The sequence below is a fragment of the Bos indicus x Bos taurus genome, chromosome 16 (genome assembly GCF_003369695.1).
Source record: "Bos indicus x Bos taurus breed Angus x Brahman F1 hybrid chromosome 16, Bos_hybrid_MaternalHap_v2.0, whole genome shotgun sequence".
NCBI classification, from domain to species: domain Eukaryota; kingdom Metazoa; phylum Chordata; class Mammalia; order Artiodactyla; family Bovidae; genus Bos; species Bos indicus x Bos taurus.
The window spans coordinates 39,527,393-39,547,437 of NC_040091.1; the positions used below are offsets into that span (position 1 = coordinate 39,527,393).

Consider the following 20,045-nt stretch of genomic DNA (forward strand, 5'->3'; position numbering starts at 1 on the left):
GCCTAAATTAAATACAGATAAAATGTAAAAATGAGAATCAATAAGATTTGATAAACAGTTCCTGAAGGTAGGAAGAAGTTATAACGACTCTTGGTTTTCTAACTGAGTGTATAGTGGTGCCAGACATTAAATAAAAGAGAACAACAAGCATGAAAGATTTGGAGTTATTGAGTTTGAGAAGTTTAGCAGATTGAATATCATTCACTTCCTTTTCTCAGCCTCTATGAGAAAACTGCTCTTCTTTGAGCCTTTGATGGTGTTCTTGGGTGCGTGGCTTGCAACTGATAGAATGCAGATGAAAAGGACAGCTGCCCTTTCAAAGCCTAAGCCATAGCAGCATTGTGTATTTGTGCTCAGGGAAGGCACTTCTACCATCTACCATGAAAATAAAAAGCTCTTTCATTCTGGGTCCCAGAACAAAACACATACAGAGCAGATCTGAGCTTAACCCACACTTTGGAGCAGAACTTCCTAGCCAAGCTCATTCTAGATGAGCTGAACGAACTACAATCAATCTGCAGATTCATGAGCGTGAGAATCAATGTTTCTTTACTATTGAATGTGTGGTAGTTTGTTACGTGGCAATAAGACAGAAACAAAAACCCTGAAGGACACACGTGAAAATGCACAGTATGGATCTGGATACGCAGGTCTCAAAATTAAGAGAGGATCACAAAGGAAAAAGAATGGTGTAAGAGAAGAACCAAAGTCAGAACCCTGGGGAACATTGACAAATTGGCCATTTGTCATTTGGACATGCTCAGTTCTGAGTACTGAAGGTATTTTCTGCTGTGATTGTATTATATACTTTAGGTATAAATGTGGATATATATGTATTATGTATTACTGTAAGAATTACCTGTATATTCTGCCCAGCCAGTTACAGCTGTGATATATACACAGACTCTGGATTATTCATATATGATTAAATACCGATCTGTATTTTTCGCCACAAAGTCTGTATTTTTCATTGCTGTGCATGGGCTTTTCTCTAGTTGCAGTGAGCGGGGGCTACTCTCTAGCTGTGGTGTGTGGGCTTCTTAGTGCAGTGGCTTCTTTTGTTGCAGAGCACAGGCTGTAGAACGTGGGCTCAGTAGTTGTGACACAGCATGTGGGATCTTCCTGAATCAGGAAACAAACGTATGTCCCCTGCATCAGCAGGCAGATTCTTAACCACTGGACCACCAGGGAAGTCCCAGGGTTGGTCATCATATTATGATTTTAAAAAGGAAATTGCTCTTGCTTCTATTCATTTTACATCCCAGCTTCTTTGGTTGCCTGAATTTTGCCTCCTTAACAAAACTTCTCTCCAGACTTCCAGGTCAGTTTCCATTAGAAGCCACTCAGTGTGTCAATCTTTGAAACTGATTAGTCAATTTCTCTTTCCTCAATATTCAGTTGAGAAAATTTTGTTTTTTGCTTAGGGCACTGAAGAATCTATTTTCTTCTGCAAAGGTTGGAGGCTCCTGTTTTACTTTAGTGCTCTCTCTTTTCTTCTTCTTTCTCCTCCTCACTCCCTCTCCTCCCCTTTTCTTCTTCCTCTCTCTCCTCAATGAACGCTCCCCCCTGAACTCCGCCATTCTGCTCCTTTTTGTAGGGACATTTTCTAGTTCCTTGAGGTACTAAGAAGAGGGTTAAGAGCTGTTTTTGCTCTTGCACCTCAAATTCTACAAGTATAAAGGAAAGTTTTTTTGCTTCTTAGTTTTGTTTGTTTGTTTTTAAAAATACTGTTGATAACACAATGTTCATCTTTTAAATGCTTTTAAATGTTCCTGTTAGCTACCAGAATCACAATAGCATCGTTGACCACAAAACATGCTTTCATTCTAATGGGGCCTGGAGCCTCTGCTCTAAGTCTAGGTGGAGACAGACACAGAATTGCATGTAAACAAAAGTTCATGAAGTGCATTGCAGATGCTCTCCTCCAGCCAACTCTTCAGAGCAACTTCCTGTTCTCATGAGGAACAAACCAGAATGAATTGCTTTATGTAGACAGGATAGGAGAAAGATAGTGTCATTTTCTCATCTGAGATTATGACTTGATACTCATCTACTTAGTTCAGATCTTTAACAGAAAGGGGAAGTTCTGATAAAAAGCTAGTTATGAGGGAAGATGATGCATTTAATTTTAGAAACATTGAATTTCAGAATCTAGTGAGTTTTTGGAACACAGAATCCAGTTTTGAAGTGCGTATCATTAGGCTTTGAACACATGGAGTTTAAGGTTCAGCGAGATTTTCCTATGGAGGTGTCCAACTGTCAGAGCTGACATAGAAGAGGTATCAGGGCCAGAGTTACAGATTTGGTCATTACTTGTATGTTTGAAGCTTTGTGAGGTGATGGGGAAACTCCTGGACTGCCAAAGCAGGGATTGAGGATTGAGCCTTGGGTTATACCCAATTTGGTACATGGAAGGAGAAAGTGAAACCAAGAAAAAAAAAGATGAATAGATATGGTAGGGAGATTGTGACAATATAGCCTTGTGCATGCAAACACCGATAGAATTCTGAGAAGGCATGTGTGCTTATGTAACTAAGCAAGGGCTTGTGTGCCCACAAGGCAGAAAGCCAAACTCTGGTACCAATTATTTGCAGCAAAGCAAGGATTTATTTGCAGGGAGTCAAGCAAAGGAGTGGGAGACAGGACTCAGAGCCATTCAACCTTGGTCTTTCAGTTAGGGATATTGTTAAGGGGAAGAACAGAAAAACTGGGATAAATCATCATCCTGTGACATTTCTTAATCATGTTTTTAGGAGTCAAGAAGTGTCCAGTTTATGATTCTCTAGCCAGGTGGCCCAAGGCTTAGGGGTCTCTGAGCTCATCTTGTCCTGGAAAAGCAACTTTAGTTTGTATATTAATATTGAAATATAACAATAGCAACTTTAGACCATTGACAATATTTACGGACAACTGCAATCTTAATCATCTGATTCTGGTTGATTAGTGGTCAGCACAGAATTGAGGTCAGGGGATAAGAAAGGGAAAAAAGTTCTGGATAGAAAGATGAATCACAACTCAGTAAGAGAACTTGTTTTCAGGAGGACTTGTTTTCAGTTATGATTGTCTGCCACGAGAAAGAGACCAGTAGCACAAAGGCTGAGTAAAAGCCATCTGATTAGGTGATGAGGAGGCACTGGGAACCTTTGAGAGATGATTCAGTGGAGTTGTGTAGACTAGAAAACAGTGTCAGCAATTAGGGGGAGATTCATTGATGAGGAAATGGAGGAGAGGAAGACAGACAACTTTTCAAAAAAATATAGGCAGGAAACAAAAAAGAAAAAGAACTCCAGGATTAAAGTCAGATGTACCTACCCTGGTAGAAAAAACTCCAGGGATCCTCACTGCTCTGACATTGGACTACTTAGGATTTTGTGATATTTATCACCTTTTTAAAAATGTGCAATTTGTTCTATGAAGACCTACAAGAACTCCTAGAACTAACACCAAAAAAAGATGTCCTTTTCATCATAGGGGACTGGAATGCAAAAGTAGGAAGTCAAGAGATACCTGGAGTAACAGGCAAGTTTGGCCTTGGAGTACAAAATGAAGCAGGGCAAAGGCTAATAGAGTTTTGCCAAAAGAATGCACTGGCCATAGAAAACACCCTCTTCCAACAACACAAGAGAAGATTCTACACATGTACATCACCAGATGGTCAATATCAAAATCAGATTGATTTTATTCTTTGCAGCCGAATATGAAGGAGCTCTATACAGTCAGCAAAAACAAGACCAGGAGCTGACTGTGGCTCAGATCATGAACTCCTTATTGCCAAATTCAGAATTAAATTGAAGAAAGTAGGGAAAACCACTAGACCATTCAGGTATGACCTAAATCAAATCCTTATGATTATACAGTGGCAGTGACAAATAGATTCAAGGGATTAGATCTGATAGACAGGGTGCCTGAAGAACTATGGATAGTGGTTCATAACATTGTACAGGAGGTGGTGATCAAAACCATCCCAAAGAAAAAGAAATGCCAAAAGGCAAAATGATTGTCTGAGGAGGCCTTACAAATAGCTGAGAAAAGAAGAGAAGCAAAAAGCAAAGGAAAAAGGAAAGATACACCCATCTGAATACAGAGTTCCAAAGAATAGCAAGGAGAGGTGAGAAAGCCTTCCTCAGTGATCAATGCAAAGAAATAGATGGAAACAATAGAATGTGAAAGACTAGAGATCTCTTCAAGAAAATTAGAGATACCAAGGGAACATTTCATGCAAAGATGAGCACAATAAAGGACAAAATGTTATGGACTTAACAGAAGCAGAAAATATCAAGAAGAGGTGGCAACAATACACAGAAAAACTATATAAAAAAGATCTTAATAACCCAGATAACCACAATAGTGTGATCACTCACCTAGACCCAGACATCCTGGAGTGCAAAGTCAAGTGGGCCATCACTACAAACAAAGCTAGTGGAAGTGATGGAATTCCAGCTGAGTTATTTCAAATCCTAAAAAATGATGCTGTTAAAGTGCTACATTCATTATGCCAGCAAATCTGGAAAACTCAGCAGTGGCCACAGGACTGGAAAAGATCAGTTTCATTCCAATCTCAAAGACAGGCAAGGCCAAAGAATATTCAAATTACCGCACAACTGCACTCATCTCACATGCTAGCAAAGTACTGCTCAAGATTCTCCAAGTCAGGCTTCAACAGTACATGAACCAAGAACTTCCAGATGTTCAAGCTGGATTTAGAAAAGGCAGAGGAACCAGAGATCAAATTGCCAACATCCGTTGGGTCATTGAAAAGGCAAGAAAATTCCAGAAGAACACCTACTTCTGCTTCATTGACTATGCTAAAACCTTTGACTGTGTGGATCACAACAAACTGTGGAAAACTCTAAAGAGATGGAAATATCAGACCATCTTACCTCCCTCCTGAGAAATCTGTATGCAGGTCAAGAAGCAACAGTGAGAATTGGACAGGGAACAATGGACTGGTTCCAAATTGGGAAAGGAAGGAGTACATCAAGACTGTATATTGTCACCTTGCTTGTTTAACTTATATGCAGAGTACATTAAGCAAAATGCTAGACTGGATGAAGCACAAGCTGGAATCAAGATTGCAGGGAGAAATAGCAATAACCTCAGATATGCAGATGACCCACCCTTACAGCAGAAAGCAAAGAGGAACTAAAGACCCTTTTGATGAAGGTGAAAGAAGAGAATGAAAAAGCTAGCTTAAAACTCAACATTCAAAAAATGAAAATCATGGCATCCGGTCCCATCACTTAATGGCAAATAGTTGGGGAAACAATGGAAACAGTGACAGACTTTATATTCTTGGGCTCCAACATCACTGCAGATGGTGACTGCAGCCATGAAGTTAAAAGATGCTTGCTCCTTGGAAGAAAAGCTATGACCAACCTAGATAGTGTATTAAAAAGCAGAGACATTATTTTACCAACAAAGGTCCATCTAGTCAAAGCTATGGTTTTTCCAGTAGTCATGTATGGGTGTGAGAGTTGGACTATAAAAAAAGCTAAGCACTGAAGAGTTGATGCTTTTGACCTGTGCTGTTGGAGAAGACTCTTGAGAGTCTCTTGGATTGCAAGGAGATCCAACCAGTCCATCCTAAAGGAAATCAGTCCTGAATATTCATTGGAAAGACTGATGCTGAACCTGAAGTTCCAATACTTAGGCCACCTGATGTGAAGAACTGGCTCATTTGAAAAGACCCTGATGCTGGGAAAGATTGAAGGCAGGAGCAGAAGGGGACAACAGATGAGATGGTTGGATGGCATCACTGACTCAATGGACATGAGTTTGAGCATGCTCTAGAAGTTGGTGATGGACAGGGAATCCTGGTGTGCTGCAGTCTATGGGGTTGCAAAGAGTTGGACACGACTGAGTGACTGAATTGAACTTAACTGAATTCATTACAATTTCTCTTCGAATTTTAAAGAAATGCTCACTTTGATACCTAATTGTATTTTCCTTGTTTTGTATACTACTTTATATAAGTTTCTTGTTGTCCACACTTGGATCTTCTCCAGCAAGGATGAATGTTCATGTAACAGACTTCTTTGCTCCCATCTTCTTGGATCCAAGAACAGTTTTGGTAGACCTGAGTTCTAACTCTTCCAGTGAATGACCAAGCAGATGTGGCAATTAGCTTACCCTGATTCTTGAATTGGTTCTTAATTTGGGCTCCTCTCAGTGCTGACCTTTCTTTCTTTTCCATTAACTACCCAGGAAAACAAACTGCTTTTCAGATTAGCTGCTATTTTTAAAAAATATATTATTTATTTATTTTTGACGGCCCTGGGTCTTCATTGCTCTGGACAGTCTTTCTGCAGCTGCAGTGAGTAGGGGCTACTCTCCACTTTGGGCTTCTCCTTGTGGTGGCTTTTGTGGAGCGCAGGCTCTAGGCGCAGTCTTCAGCAGTTGCAGCACGTGGCCTCAGTGGCGTGCGGGCTCTAGGGCACACGGGCTTCCGTAGTCGGGGCTCTCAGGCTTGGTGGCATGTGGAATCATCCCAGACCATGGATCAGACCCTTGTCTCCTGCGTTGGCAGGTGGGCTCCCATCCACTGTACTGGAAGACCAGACTAGCTGCTATTACTTTGTAAGGTACCTTCATAGGTGGGATTGGATGACTCTTTGAGTTCTTTGTCAACTTGAGGTTCTATATTTGTTTCAAATAGCAGGACTTCAAGGGAAAGAAGGGCAGAACTTGAAGATTCAACTAGCATTTGTGACCCATAGGAGAAGGGGTGGCAGAGAGGGAATGGCATGAGGGAGGTGATGAGCCACTCTGAGGCAGGGTAGGGGGCCAGCATAGGAGGGATTGTCTGGGTGAGGAGTCTGCGGTGGGCGTGGCTGGGTTTGCCGGGGCTGACCGGGGATGCAGGGCGGGACTAATAGGACCAGGGAAGAGTGGAAGTTATGCCTGGAGGAGACCTAGCAGAGAAAGCAGTGCTGAGAGGGGAGGGCAAGGTCAGAGATGAGTGTGGCCACCTCAGAGACACCTCCAGAGCACCCTGCTCACAGGAAGAGCTTGTTTGATCACTGACTCATTGTGTGGCCTGCCCTTCCTGTGCTGCAGTTTCCCCTTCTGTGAGATGAGAAGCACAACAAAAGGCCATGGGGAGGAAAAGCTAAAAAAATAGACCAAGATGCTGGTGGTGGATATGTTCTTCTATGGTTTCTACGGTAATAATTCTAGGCTGAATTTAAAAAGAGAAACCACAAGTTGTGTAAAATACACATTCACTTAGTAGTAAAATGCGTTTCAAATTGATTTTCCTCTTCCAGGGGGCAGTCACTAAAAGAGATAATTCTCTTCGAGAAAACCCCTAGTCAGGGGGTCTCTGGTTTGTCACTGAAACACAGAAACTGAATTTGGCACACACATTTTTGGCCATAAAGAAAGAAATGGCAAACAAATGTTAGTTCTTTTATTCACAATAACATTTATTGAGAACTGACCATGCGCCAATCTGCCAGCATTATAATCAGTAGTGAGATTACAAAAATGGAAAGCATAGATTTAGCCATAAACAAGTATAGAAAGGATGCAACTAATTACAGCCACAGGAGATCGAGGCTCTATTACACAGGCGTGTGCCAGGTTCTCTGAGAGATCAGATGAAGGAGCTAGGGATCCAGGGGACAGAGGTCAGTACAAGTTCTGGAAAGGAGCTGATGGGTGAGCTGGTTCCTGGACATGTTCAGTGAGGAGGTGCAGAGGAAGGGTGGGAGGACATGGGAGGAGAACTTTGCCACTTTGGCATTAAGTCTCAAGCCAGACTATTAGAATAACAGTTCCTTAGAAGCTGACCCCATGTTTGATTCATCTTCATATGTCCCAGGGACTTTTCCCAGACCTTTGTCCCCAGTGGCACCCAATATACATTTGTGTTTGTCCAATTCACTCCTCTGTCTGAAAGGATTCAGTAGCTTTCCATGATGATGGATGAATTCCATTCCCCTCTTCTAGACTCTGAAGCCCTGTGTGATCTGTATCTGTCTTGAACTCCTCTTCCGTTCCCCAGCATGACTCCATGACTCATCATGACTGGCTATTTCTTATCCTCCAGCTTTCCATGTCAACCTTTTTTCCCCAGAGAGGTCTTGCTTTATCAGCTAATCTAAGTAGGTGCCTCATACTTTATCCTGATTGTCTCCGTTTTTGTACCCTATTCCTAAAATACGGCTTCCCAGGTGGCTCAGTGGTGAAGAATCAACCTGCCAATGCAAGAGACACAGATTCAGTCCCTGGGTTGAGAAGAGCCCTGGAGAAGGAAATGACAAACCACTCTAGTATTCTTGACAGAGGAGCCTGGCAGGCTATAGCCCACAAAGAGTCAGACATGACTGACACATTACATTATATTCCTAAAATATTTTTCAAATAAATGAAATGTTGATGGAAACAAAATGATAATAATAATATAAGCTAAAATTTATTGAATTCTTATTCTATGTTTAGCATTGTGTTTCTTTCTTTTTTCCTTTCTTTACCTTTTTTTGTGCTGCGAACACTAAATCTACTCATTCCAGAGGTAGATACATTATTAAGTACAGTTATCATGCTTCACATTAGATCTCTAGAAATTATTTTCTAATAGAAAGTTTGTGTGTATGTTGGATGCTTACTTCTTTATACACAATTACCTTATCTAGTCCTCATAAAAATCATATAAGGTAAGTACTATTATTATTTCTAATTTATAGAAGAGGAAACGGAAGCTTAGAGAGACCGAACAAACTGACCCAGGAACCACAAGTAATGACAGAGTGACATCTTAGAAATCAGGATGTTTGCTTCAGACTCAAATGTATTAAGGCCTTTAAATACTGCCTCTTGAATGTGTTTGAAAGCTCAAAGTGTTTAGCCAATGATTATCATGTATCTATTTCAGAACAGTTTTGTGTTCTATGAATTTTTAAATGATCAAGGACATTAATCTAGAGCCTTCTACTACAATTCCTATTATCATCTATGGCATCAAATGATCACCCTTGTTTATTAGAAAAAGGGAATATGAGCTGGATTCTCTCATTTCTCTTCCTCAAATTTCTGTTGGCCACAAGTCACGTGATACCAATGGGTTTACTGTGAGTGGGGGGCTCCAAGGCAGTGCATAGGAATATTTCTGTGCATAAAAATTGCCTGGGAATCTTATTTAAATACAGTCTCTGATTCATAGGCTTGAGGTAGGGGCGGTGAGTCTGCATTCTAACAGGCTTCCAGGTGGGCCCATGCAGCTAGCTGGGGGTCACACCATGAGCCACACGTTCTAGGGGTGAATGTAACATAGAATATCTGGGTTTTTCTTCTGTCCCCAACAAGGCAAATGAGTTCTAGTAACTGGCACCCAGACACAGACCTTGGTGGGATAGGTAATCACACTGGAATTTAATCTCCAGGAGATCAGCGTCCTTTCCTTCCTTCTTTAGCATGTTTTCCATTCCTGGCACAGAATTAGAGCTCGATGATTATTGAAGGTAGAGAATTTTTCCTTGCTTGGGTGTCGGTAAGAATTCATCATCTCAATCTTCCATTTCTTTCCTGTTCTGAGGTGAGTGAGTAGAACCCATACTGCAGGAAAGTGAAAGTTCTTTCCTGTACAGTAGTCCACATAAAAAGTGACAGGTGACCTACGTGAGAGAAGGAAAGAGAAAATGAAATCCTAAGACTTGAACTTCTACTTTGATTAACAGTCAAGTCCTTTTTGGGTTTGATGTTCCTCATTCCAGGCAGTATGCAGTAGACAGTTCCCTATTGCTCTGCAGTGGAGGGGGCTGCTGAACACGTTCATCCACTCATTCAGCATATATGTGGAAGCAAAATTCCAGGGACTTGAGATATATTGGTGAACAAAGAAGACCTGTATCCTCACAGAGCTTTTACTGCAGTTGGTGGAGACAAATAGTAAATTAAATAAATATTATATGCTGCTGCTGTAGCTGCTGCTAAGTCGCGTCAGTTGTGTCTGACTGTGCGACCCCATACACAGCAGCCTACCAGGCTCCCCCATCCCTGGGATTCTCCAGGCAAGAACACTGGAGTTGTTTGCCATTTCCCTCTTCAATGTGTGAAAGTGAAAAATGAAAGTGAAGTCAGCCAGTCGTGTCCAACTCTTAGCGACCCTATGGACTGCAGCCCACCAGGGTCCTCCCTCCATGGGATTTCCCAGGCAAGAGTACTGGAGTGGGGTGCCATTGCCTTCTCCAATATTATATGCTATAAGGTTATAATAGCTCAGGAAAAATGAGATGTATAACGAGGTAGGGGAACTATGGAGTATGAGTGGAAGCATGTTATAATATTAAATAACATGGTCACAGTAAGTCTTATTGGAAAAGTGATATTTGGGGAGAGACTTGACAGGAGTAAGGGAGGAAAACAGGCAGATTTCCAGGGCAAGCATGTTGCCAGGCAGAGGTGACAACTGGTGTACAGGACCTGGGCCAGTAGAGTGGCTGCAATATTCCAAGGAGAGCAATGAGGTCAGTGTGTCTCAGTTCAGTTCAGTTCAGTTCAGTCACTCAGTTATATCTAACTCTTTGCAACCCATGCACTGCAGCACGCCAGGCTTCTCTATCACCAACTCCTGGAGCCTACTCACTCAAACTCATATCCATCGTGTCAGTGATGCCATCCAAACATCTCATCCCCTGTCATCCCCTTCTTCTCCGCCTTCAATCTTTCCCAGCATCAAGATCTTTTCCAGTGAGTCAGTTCTTCACATCAGGGGGCCGAAGTATTGGCATTTCAGCTTCAGCATCAGTCCTTCCAATGAATATTTAGGACTGATTTCCTTTAGGATGGACTGGTTGGATCTCCTTGGAGTCCAAGGGACTCTCAAGAGTCTTCACCAAAACCACAGTTAAAAAGCATCAGTTCTTCAGTGCTCAGCTTTCTTTATAGTCCAACTCTCACATCCATACATGACTGCAGGAAAAATCATAGCTTTGACTAGATGGACCTTTGTTGGTAAAGTAATGTCTCTGCTTTTTAATAGACTGTCTAGGTTGGTCATAGCTTTTCTTCCAAGGGACAAGTGTTTTTTAACTTCAAGACTGCAGTCACCATTTGCAGTAATTTTGGAGCCCTCCAAAAATAAAGTCTGTCACTGTTTCCATTGTTTTCTCATTTATTTGCCATGAAGTGATGGGACAGGATGCCATGATCTTAGTTTTCTGAATGTTGAGTTTTAAGCCAACTTTTCCACTCTCCTCTTTCACTTTCATCAAGAAGCTGTTCAGTTCTTCTTTGCTTTCTGCTGTAAGGATTGTGTCATCTGCATATCTGAGGTTATTGCTATTTCTCCCTGCAATCTTGATTCCAGCTTGTGCTTCATCCAGCCTGGCATTTCACGTGATGTACTCTGCATATAAGCTAAATAAGCAGGGTGACAAAATACAGCCTTGACGTACTCCTTTCCTGATTTGGAGCCAGTCTGCTGTTTCATGTCCGGTTCTAACTGCTGTTTATTGACCTGCATACATATTTCTCAGGGGGCTGGTCAGGTGGTCTGGTATTCCCATCTCTTTAAGAATTTTCCACAGTTTGTTGTGATCCACATACTCAAAGGCTTTGGCGTAGTCAATAAAGCAAAATTAGGTGTTTTTCTGGACCTCTCTTGCTTTTTCTATGATCCAATGGATGTTAGCAATATGATCTCTCATTGCACTACCTTTTCTAAATCCAGCTTGAACATCTGGAAGTTCATGGTTCACGTACTGTTGAAGACTGGTGTGGAGAATATTGATCATTACTTTGCTAGTGTGTGAGATGAACAATTGTGCAGTAGTTTGAACATTCTTTGGCATTGTCTTTCTTTTGGATTGTAATGAAAATTGATCTTTTCTAGTCCTGTGACCACTGCTCAGTTTTCCAAATTTGCTGGCATATTTAGTTTAGCACTTTCTCAGCATCATCTTCTAGGATTTGAAATAACTCGGCTGGAATTCCATCACCTCCACTAGCTTTGTTTGTAGTGATGCTTCCTAAGGCCCACTTGACTTTGCATTCCAGGATGTCTGGCTCTAGGTGAGTGATCACACATCATGGTTATCCGGGTCATGAAGATCTTTTTTGCACAGTTCTTCTGTGTATTGTTGCCACTTCTTCTTAATACCTTCTGCTTCTGTTAAGTCCATACCATTTCTGTCCTTTATTGAGCCCATCTTTGCATGAAATGTTCCCTTGGTATCTCTAATTTTCTTGAAGAGATCTCTAGTCTTTCCCATTCTGTTGTTTTCCTCTATTTCTTTGCATTCATCACTGAGGAAGGCTTTCTCATCTCTCCTTGCTATTCTTTGGAACTCTGTATTCAGATGGGTGTACCTTTCCTTTTTTCCTTTGCTTTTTGCTTCTCTTCTTTTCTCAGCTATTTGTAAGGCCTCCTCAGACAATCATTTTGCCTTTTGGCATTTCTTTTTCTTTGGGATGGTTTTGATCACCACCTCCTGTACAATGTTATGAACCACTATCCATAGTTCTTCAGGCACTCTGTCTATCAGATCTAATCCCTTGAATCTATTGGTCACTCCCACTGTATAATCATAAGGGATTTGATTTAGGTCATACTTGAATGGTCTAGTGGTTTTCCCTACTTTCTTCAATTTCAGTCTGAATTTGGCAATAAGGAGCTCATGATCTGAGCCACAGTCAGCCTCCTGTCTTGTTTTGTATACTGAGTGAATTAAAGGATGAGGAAAGTCATAAGAAGTGAGGTCAGAGAGGTAAGAAAGTAGATGAAGAATTATTCAGGTAGGTCCTTGTGGGACTCTGTAAACACTTTGGTTTATGTTCTGAGTCAAATAGGGAGTGTTACAGACTTTTAACACTTATGGTGATATGACCTGATTTGCATTTTAAAAGTATCTCTCTGGCTTCAGTGTTGTGAATAGGCTGTGGGTTCAGTTCAGTTAGTCATGTCCAACTCTTTGTGACCCCATGGACTGCAGCATGCCAGGCCTCCTTGTCCTTTACTATCTCCCAAAGCTTGCTCAGACTCATGTCTATTGAGTCGGTGAAGCCATCCAACCATCTCATCTTCTGTTGTCCCCTTCTCCTACCACCCTCAATCTTTCTCAGCATCAGGGTCTTTTCAAATGAGTCAGTTCTTTGCATTAGGTGGCCAAAGTATTGGAGTTTCAGCTTCAGCATCAGTCCTTCCAATGAATATTCAGGACTGATTTCCTTTAGAATGGACTGGTTGGATTTTCTTGCAGTCCAAGGGACTCTTAAGAGTCTTCTCCAACACCACAGTTCAAAAAAGGCTGTGGGTGGACAAGGGCAAAACCAGAGAGACCTATAAAGAAGTATGGCGATAATCCACAATGAAGGAAACTATAAGAAAGGTGAAAAGACAGCCTTCAGAATGGGAGAAAATAATAGCAAACAAAGCAACTGACAAAGAATTAATCTCAAAAATATACAAGCAGCTCATGCAGCTCAATACCAGAAAAATAAACAACCTAATCAAAAATTGGGCCAAAGAACTAAACAGGCATTTCTCCAAAGAAGACATACAAATGGCTAACAAACACATGAGAAGATGCTCAATATCACTCATTATCAGAGAAATGCAAATCAAAACCAAAGTGCGGAACCATCTCATACTGGTCAGAATGACTGCTATCAAAAAGTCTACAAACAATAAATGCTGGAGAGGGTGTGGAGAAAAGGGAACCCTCTTACACTGTTGGTGGAAACACATATTTGTACAACCACTATGGAAAACAGTGTGGATATTCCTCAAAAAACTGGAAATAGAACTGCCATACAATCTAGCAATCCCACTGCTGGGCATACACACTGAGGAAACCAGAAGTGAAAGAGACACGTGTACCCCAATGTTCATCGCAGCACTGTTCAAAATAGCCAGGACATGGAAGCAACCTAGATGTCCATTGGCAGACAAATGGATAAGAAAGCTGTGGTACATATACACAATGGAGTATTACTCAGCTATTAAAAAGAAAGAATTTGAATCAGTTCTAATGAGGTGAATGAAACTGGAGCCTATTACAGAGTGAAGTAAGTCAGAAAGAAAAACACCAATACAGTATATTAACACATATCTATGAATACCTACAAGACCTTTTAGAACTAACACCCAAAAAAGATGTCCTTTTCATTATAGGGGACTGGAATGTAAAAGTAGGAACTCAAGAAACACCTGGGGTAACAGGCAAATTTGGCCTTGGAGTACAGAATGAAGCAGGGCAAAGACTAATGGAGTTTTGCCAAAAGAACACACTGGTCATAGTAAACACCTGCTTCCAACAACACAAGAGAAGACTCTACACATGGACATCACCAGATGGTCAACACCGAAATGAGATTGATTATATTCTTTGCAGCCATAGATGGAGAAGCTCTATACAGTCAGCAAAAACAAGACAGGGAGCTGACTATGGCTCAGATCATGAACTCCTTATTGCCAAATTCAGACTGAAATTGAAGAAAGTAGGGAAAACCACTAGATCATTCAGGTATGAGCTAAATCAAATCCCTTATGATTATACAGTGGGAGTGAGAAATAGATTTAAGGGCCTAGATCTGATAGATAGAGTGCCTGATGAACTATGGACGGATGTTTGTGACATTGTACAGGAGACAGGGATCAAGACCATCCCCATGGAAAAGAAATGCAAAAAAGCAAAATGACTGTCTGGGGAGGCCTTACAAATAGCTGTGAAAAGAAGAGAAGCGAAAGGCAAAGGAGAAAAGGAAAGATATAAGCATCTGAATGCAGAGTTCCGAAGAATAGCAAGGACAGATAAGAAAGCCTTCCTCAGTGATCAATGCAAAGAAATAGAGGAAAACAACAGAATGGGAAAGACTAGAGATCTCTTCAAGAAAATTAGAGATACCAAGGGAATATTTCATGCAAAGATGGGCTCAAAAAAGGACAGAAATGGCATGGACCAAACAGAAGCAGAAGATATGAAGAAGAGGTGGCAAGAATACACAGAAGAACTGTATAAAAAATATCTTCATGACCAAGATAATCATGGTGGTGTGATCACTCACCTAGAGCCAGACATCCTGGAATGTGAAGTCAAGTGGGCCTTAGAAAGCATCACTACGAACAAAGCTAGTGGAGGTGATGGAATTCTAGTTTCGCTATTTCAAATCCTGAAGGATGATGCTGTGAAAGTGCTGCACTCAATATGCCAGCAAATTTGGAAAACTCAGCAGTGGCCACAGGACTGGAAAAGGTCAGTTTTCATTCCAATCCCAAAGAAAGGCAATGCCAAAGAATGCTCAAACTACCGCACAACTGTACTCATCTCATACGCTAGTAAAGTAATGCTCAAAATTCTCCAAGCCAGGCTTCAGCAATACATGGACCATGAACTTCCAGATTTCAAGCTGGTATTAGAAAAGGCAGAGGAACCAGAGATCAAATTGCTAACATTCTCTGGATCATTGAGAAAGCAAGAGAGTTCCAGAAAAACATCTATTTCTGCTTTATTGACTATGCCAAAACCTTTGACTGTGTGGATCACAATAAACTGTGGAAAATTCTTAAAGAGATGGGCATACCAGACCACCTGACCTGCCTCTTGAGAAACCTATATGCAGGTCAGGAAGCAACAGTTAGAACTGGACATGGAACAACAGACTGGTTCCAAATAGGAAAAGGAGTATGTCAAGGCTGTATATTGTCACCCTGCTATTTAACTTATATGCAGAGTACATCATGAGAAATGCTGGGCTGGAAGAAGCACAAGCTGGTATCAAGATTGCCGGGAGAAATATCAATAACCTCAGATATGCAGATGACACCACCCTTATGGCAGAAAGTGAAGAGGAACTAAAAAGCCTCTTGATGAAAGTGAAAGAGGAGAGTGAAAAAGTTGGCTTAAAACTCAACATTCAGAAAACAAAGATCATGGCATCTGGTCCCACCTCTTCAAGGGAAATAGATGGGGAAACAGTGGAAACAGTGTCAGACTTTATTTTTCTGGGCTCCAAAATCACTGCAGATGGTGACTGCAGCCATGAAATTAAAAGACGCTTACTCCTTGGAAGGAAAGTTATGACCAACCTAGATAGCATATTGAAAAGCAGAGACATTACTTTGCCAACAAAGGTCCATCTAGTCAAGGCTATGGTTTTTCCAGTGGTCATGTATGGATATGAGAGTTGGACTGTGAAGAAAGCTGAGCACTGAAGAATTGGTGCTTTTGAACTGTAGTGTTGAAGACTCTTGCAAGTCCCTTGGACTGCAAGAAGATCCAACCAGTCCATTCTAAAGGAAATCAGTCCTGGGTGTTCATTGGAAGGACTGATGCTAAAGCTAAAACTCCAGTACTTTGGCCACCTCATGCGAAGAGTTGACTCATTGGAAAAGACCCTGATGCTGGGAGGTATTGAGGGCAGGAGGAGAAGGGGACAACAGAGGATGAGATGGTTGGATGGCATCACTGACTCAATGGACATGAGTTTGCATAAACTCTGGGAGTTGGTGATGGACAGGAAGGCCTGGTGTGCTGCGATTCATGGGGTTGCAAAGAGTCAGACATGACTGAGTGACTGAACTGAACACATATATATGGAATTTAGAAAGATGGTAACGATGATCCTATATGCGAGATGGCAAAAGAGACACAGATAAGGATATTGGAGTCTGTGGGAGAAGGTGAGGGTAGGATGATTTGAGAGAATAGCGTTGAAACATGTATATTACCATATGTGAAATAGATCACCAGTCCAAGTTTGATGCATGAGACAGGACACTCAAAGCCGGTACACTGGGACAACCCTGAGGGATGGGATGTGGAGGGAAGTGGGAGGGGGGTTCAGGATGGGGGACACATGTATACCCATGGCTGATTCATGTCAATGTATGGCAAAAACCACTACAATATTGTAAAGTAATTAGCCTCCAATTAAAATAGATAAATTAATTGAAAAAAAGGAGTATGGCAATATCCACGTGACCAGGAATCAGGGCATTGGGAATACAGGGCCTCAAAATGTTTGATCTGAACAGCCAGAGGGAGAGAGTAACAGTAAACTAAGGTGGAAATATCTCAAGGGAAAGATTAAGGGTTCAGGTTTGAGAGGTGATGAAGGATTCTGTTTCTGTTGAATTCCAAGTGTAAATATGAAGTGGGCAGTTGTGGAATTGTGATTCTAGAGTTCAGGAGAGAGGTCTGCTCTGGGTATAGAAATCTGGGAGGCCTGGCATTTAGGAGCTGTTTAAAATTATGACACTGGGTAAGTGACTGTTGACAGAGAAGAACAGAGGACCAAAGGGCTCAATCTTGAGATAGATACTCCAGCATTAAGAGGTTGGGAAGAAGAGAAGGAACCAATAAAGGAGATGGAGAAGGAATGACCCATGATGTAGGAGGAAACTAGAGTTTGGGGTCCTAGAAAGCAGGTGACAAAAAATATATTAAGGAGTAGGAATGACCTACGATGTCAAATGCTTCTGATAGGTCAATTATGGTGAGAGATGTAAATTGCTGAGAACTGATCAAGGGAGCCAGCAAAGTGGGGGTCACTGAGGACTTTGATGAGAGCGGGTATGGTAGGGTTATGAGGACTAATGTCTGGTTGGAATGAGTTTAAGAAAAGAGTAAGAGAAGAACAATTAGAGACTAATACAGGGACTCCCTTGAAGATGTTGATAATAAAGTATAGCATATTATCAAAAGACAGAATCATGTGAGAAAATTTGAGAAAGGAGTATAAATCAATGCCATAAGGCAAGATGAAGAATAGTATGGAAACTGAAAGTTTTTTATTGGCATAAAAATAATAGGTAGTCAAGGTGATGTTCACCTCATTTTACTGAGCTTTCTGTGTGTCATTTCAAACACCAAAATAAAATTTTCTACCCACGCCTCTGCATATCTCTAAGGAGTGTTAAAACACTTTAAAATTTTACATTTGATCAAACGTGACAGAAATGGTATTGGAGGAAAGTTGTTTCTTAGTCTTGTAAATGGAGTAAGTATATGAGAAGACACAGCCAACCCAAGAGGGCTGATTCTGACTGGTGGAGGTCAGCTCCTCAGCCTCTTTCCTTAAACTGTCTTGTTTATTCAGGACGATGGCACCTTGTTCTTCTCTGCATTCATTTGGAACTGATGTTCAACTGCTGCTGCTGCGGCTGCGTCGCTTCAGTCGTGTCCGACTCTGTGCAACCCCATAGATGGCAGCCAACCAGGCTTCCCCTCCCTGGGATTCTCCAGGCAAGAACACTGGAGTGGGTTGCCATTTCCTTCTCCAATGCATGAAAGTGAAAAGTGAAAGTGAAGTTGCTCAGTCGTGTCCGACTGTAGTGACCCCATGAACTGCAGCCTACCAGGCTCCTCCGCCCATGGGATTTTCTAGGCAAAAGTACTGGAGTGGGGTGCCATTGCCTTCTCTGGATGTTCAACTAGTAACCTTTTATAGATACAGGATTCCAACCGGATTGAATGACAGCTTTCTTTATTATCTGCACTCTAGATTCTTTATTCTTTGTAATGGAGTACATGGGTAGAAATCAGCAATTTAGAGACATGGATTGGTAAAGGGGGGTAGGCTTCAGATTGATTTCTGGTTGTTACAGTGACTTTGGGAGAATTACCTCATTTTATATTTTATTTGTAAAATGAGATGACTGGATTTGATCATCTCCTCATAGTTAACATTTACTTTTAAATATTACCAAATATTACTTTTAAATATTACCATAGTTAACATTTACTTTTACATATTACCACTGTGCTAGATGCTGCATTTTAAGTCTTTAGCTTATAGCCAAGTTGGTAAGACAGAATTTACATATAAAAGGTTAGATGACCACAAAAGGATTGGAACCAAGGCAGTCCCAGGCTTGCTAAAGGCCAAGAAAAAGTAAAAGTTTTAGATCACCCTTGCTCTGAATTACAGGAAGGGGACATCATTATGGGATGAAAAGTAAACAGCCATTTCCAAAGAAGGTATGAGTTAAGAGTTGGACTTACATTCCTTGAAGGATGGACAGGAGTGGACCTGGTGGAGAGACTTGGCCAAAGGCAAGGGGCAGTAACATTCTTGGTGTGCAAGAAGTGATAAGTTGACCCCTCTCTGGCTAAGGCTGAGCAGATGCTTCATGGTTAGGGGAAGGTTTGAGCACAAATTAATGGATGGGGCCAACAAATCCTTTTAAGATCTCCTTTTAGTCAGTGGTTGTGATATTTCCCCTTAATGAAACTTTAATGGCGTCACTAAGAAGAAACATAACTCAGAAATTATTCATCCTGTCAAAGCCAACCATCCCCCATCTCCTCCTTGCTGTAAGTGGAACTTGTAGAGAGAACAGACCCGAGATGGGCAGAGAGAAAGAGAGGGTGGTGCCCTGGGCTGGTAGTCAGGGTCAGAGCCTGTCTGGACTTTTAAGAGAACACTCCTTGGACCTGGGCTGTTTCTTGCAGCCTTCCTTGTGTGTGGAGAGAAAGGTTCTTGTAGGTCAATCCAATGTATAAATGTCCCTCTTCATTAAGGTAGCCGTGGCGTAAGCAATATATGTACCTTCTCTCTTCTGTAACTTTGATCCCTTGTGTTAGGAGAAGGGACATAGGAGGAGCTTGCTGGCTCACCCAGCTCAGAGCCACGCAGGGAATTCACAGGGAAAGTGCTTGTGCCCTGGGAGGGTCTGAGGAACAAGTGTGAGTGTGTGTGGGTATCAAAGGAAGGGAACATGGGCACAATGTCCAAAGGAAAACATGCCAAGAGAAGACCTTGGCTCTGCCCCTTCCACCGCCACTTTCCCTGCCTGGATGGCGCTCTTTGTGATTTCTTCATGCCCTTTCCAAGTGCACTTTCAGTGACCCTCCAGGACTTCACTGCAGGAAACTAACCTCTGCTTCTCTAATATACGATGAGCCAGTTGTCAAAAACCAACCTTCCTGTTCCTAACTGTTGCTTCTGCTGGCCTACCTGTCTGAGTTCTCATTCTGAGTGAACAAATGATCCTTTTCTTCCAGAACAAAGGAAAGTGCTTTTGTGTGAACCCTTCCACCCTCCCCCCACCCCCAGTGAAAATGCATTTCCTGGCGTTGTACTGTGGTCTGGTCTGAAGATAG

The 20,045-nt window shown here is 41.7% G+C and overlaps 1 long non-coding RNA gene across 1 annotated transcript in view; it reads left to right on the forward strand.

Moving 5' to 3' along the window:
- Window positions 1-473: 473 nt before the first annotated feature.
- Window positions 474-20,045, forward strand: part of LOC113906546 — a 214,680-nt gene continuing 195,108 nt past the window's right edge. The window contains exon 1 of the long non-coding RNA XR_003514914.1: window positions 474-779. This is a non-coding gene — a long non-coding RNA (uncharacterized LOC113906546). The remainder of the gene's footprint in view (window positions 780-20,045) is intronic.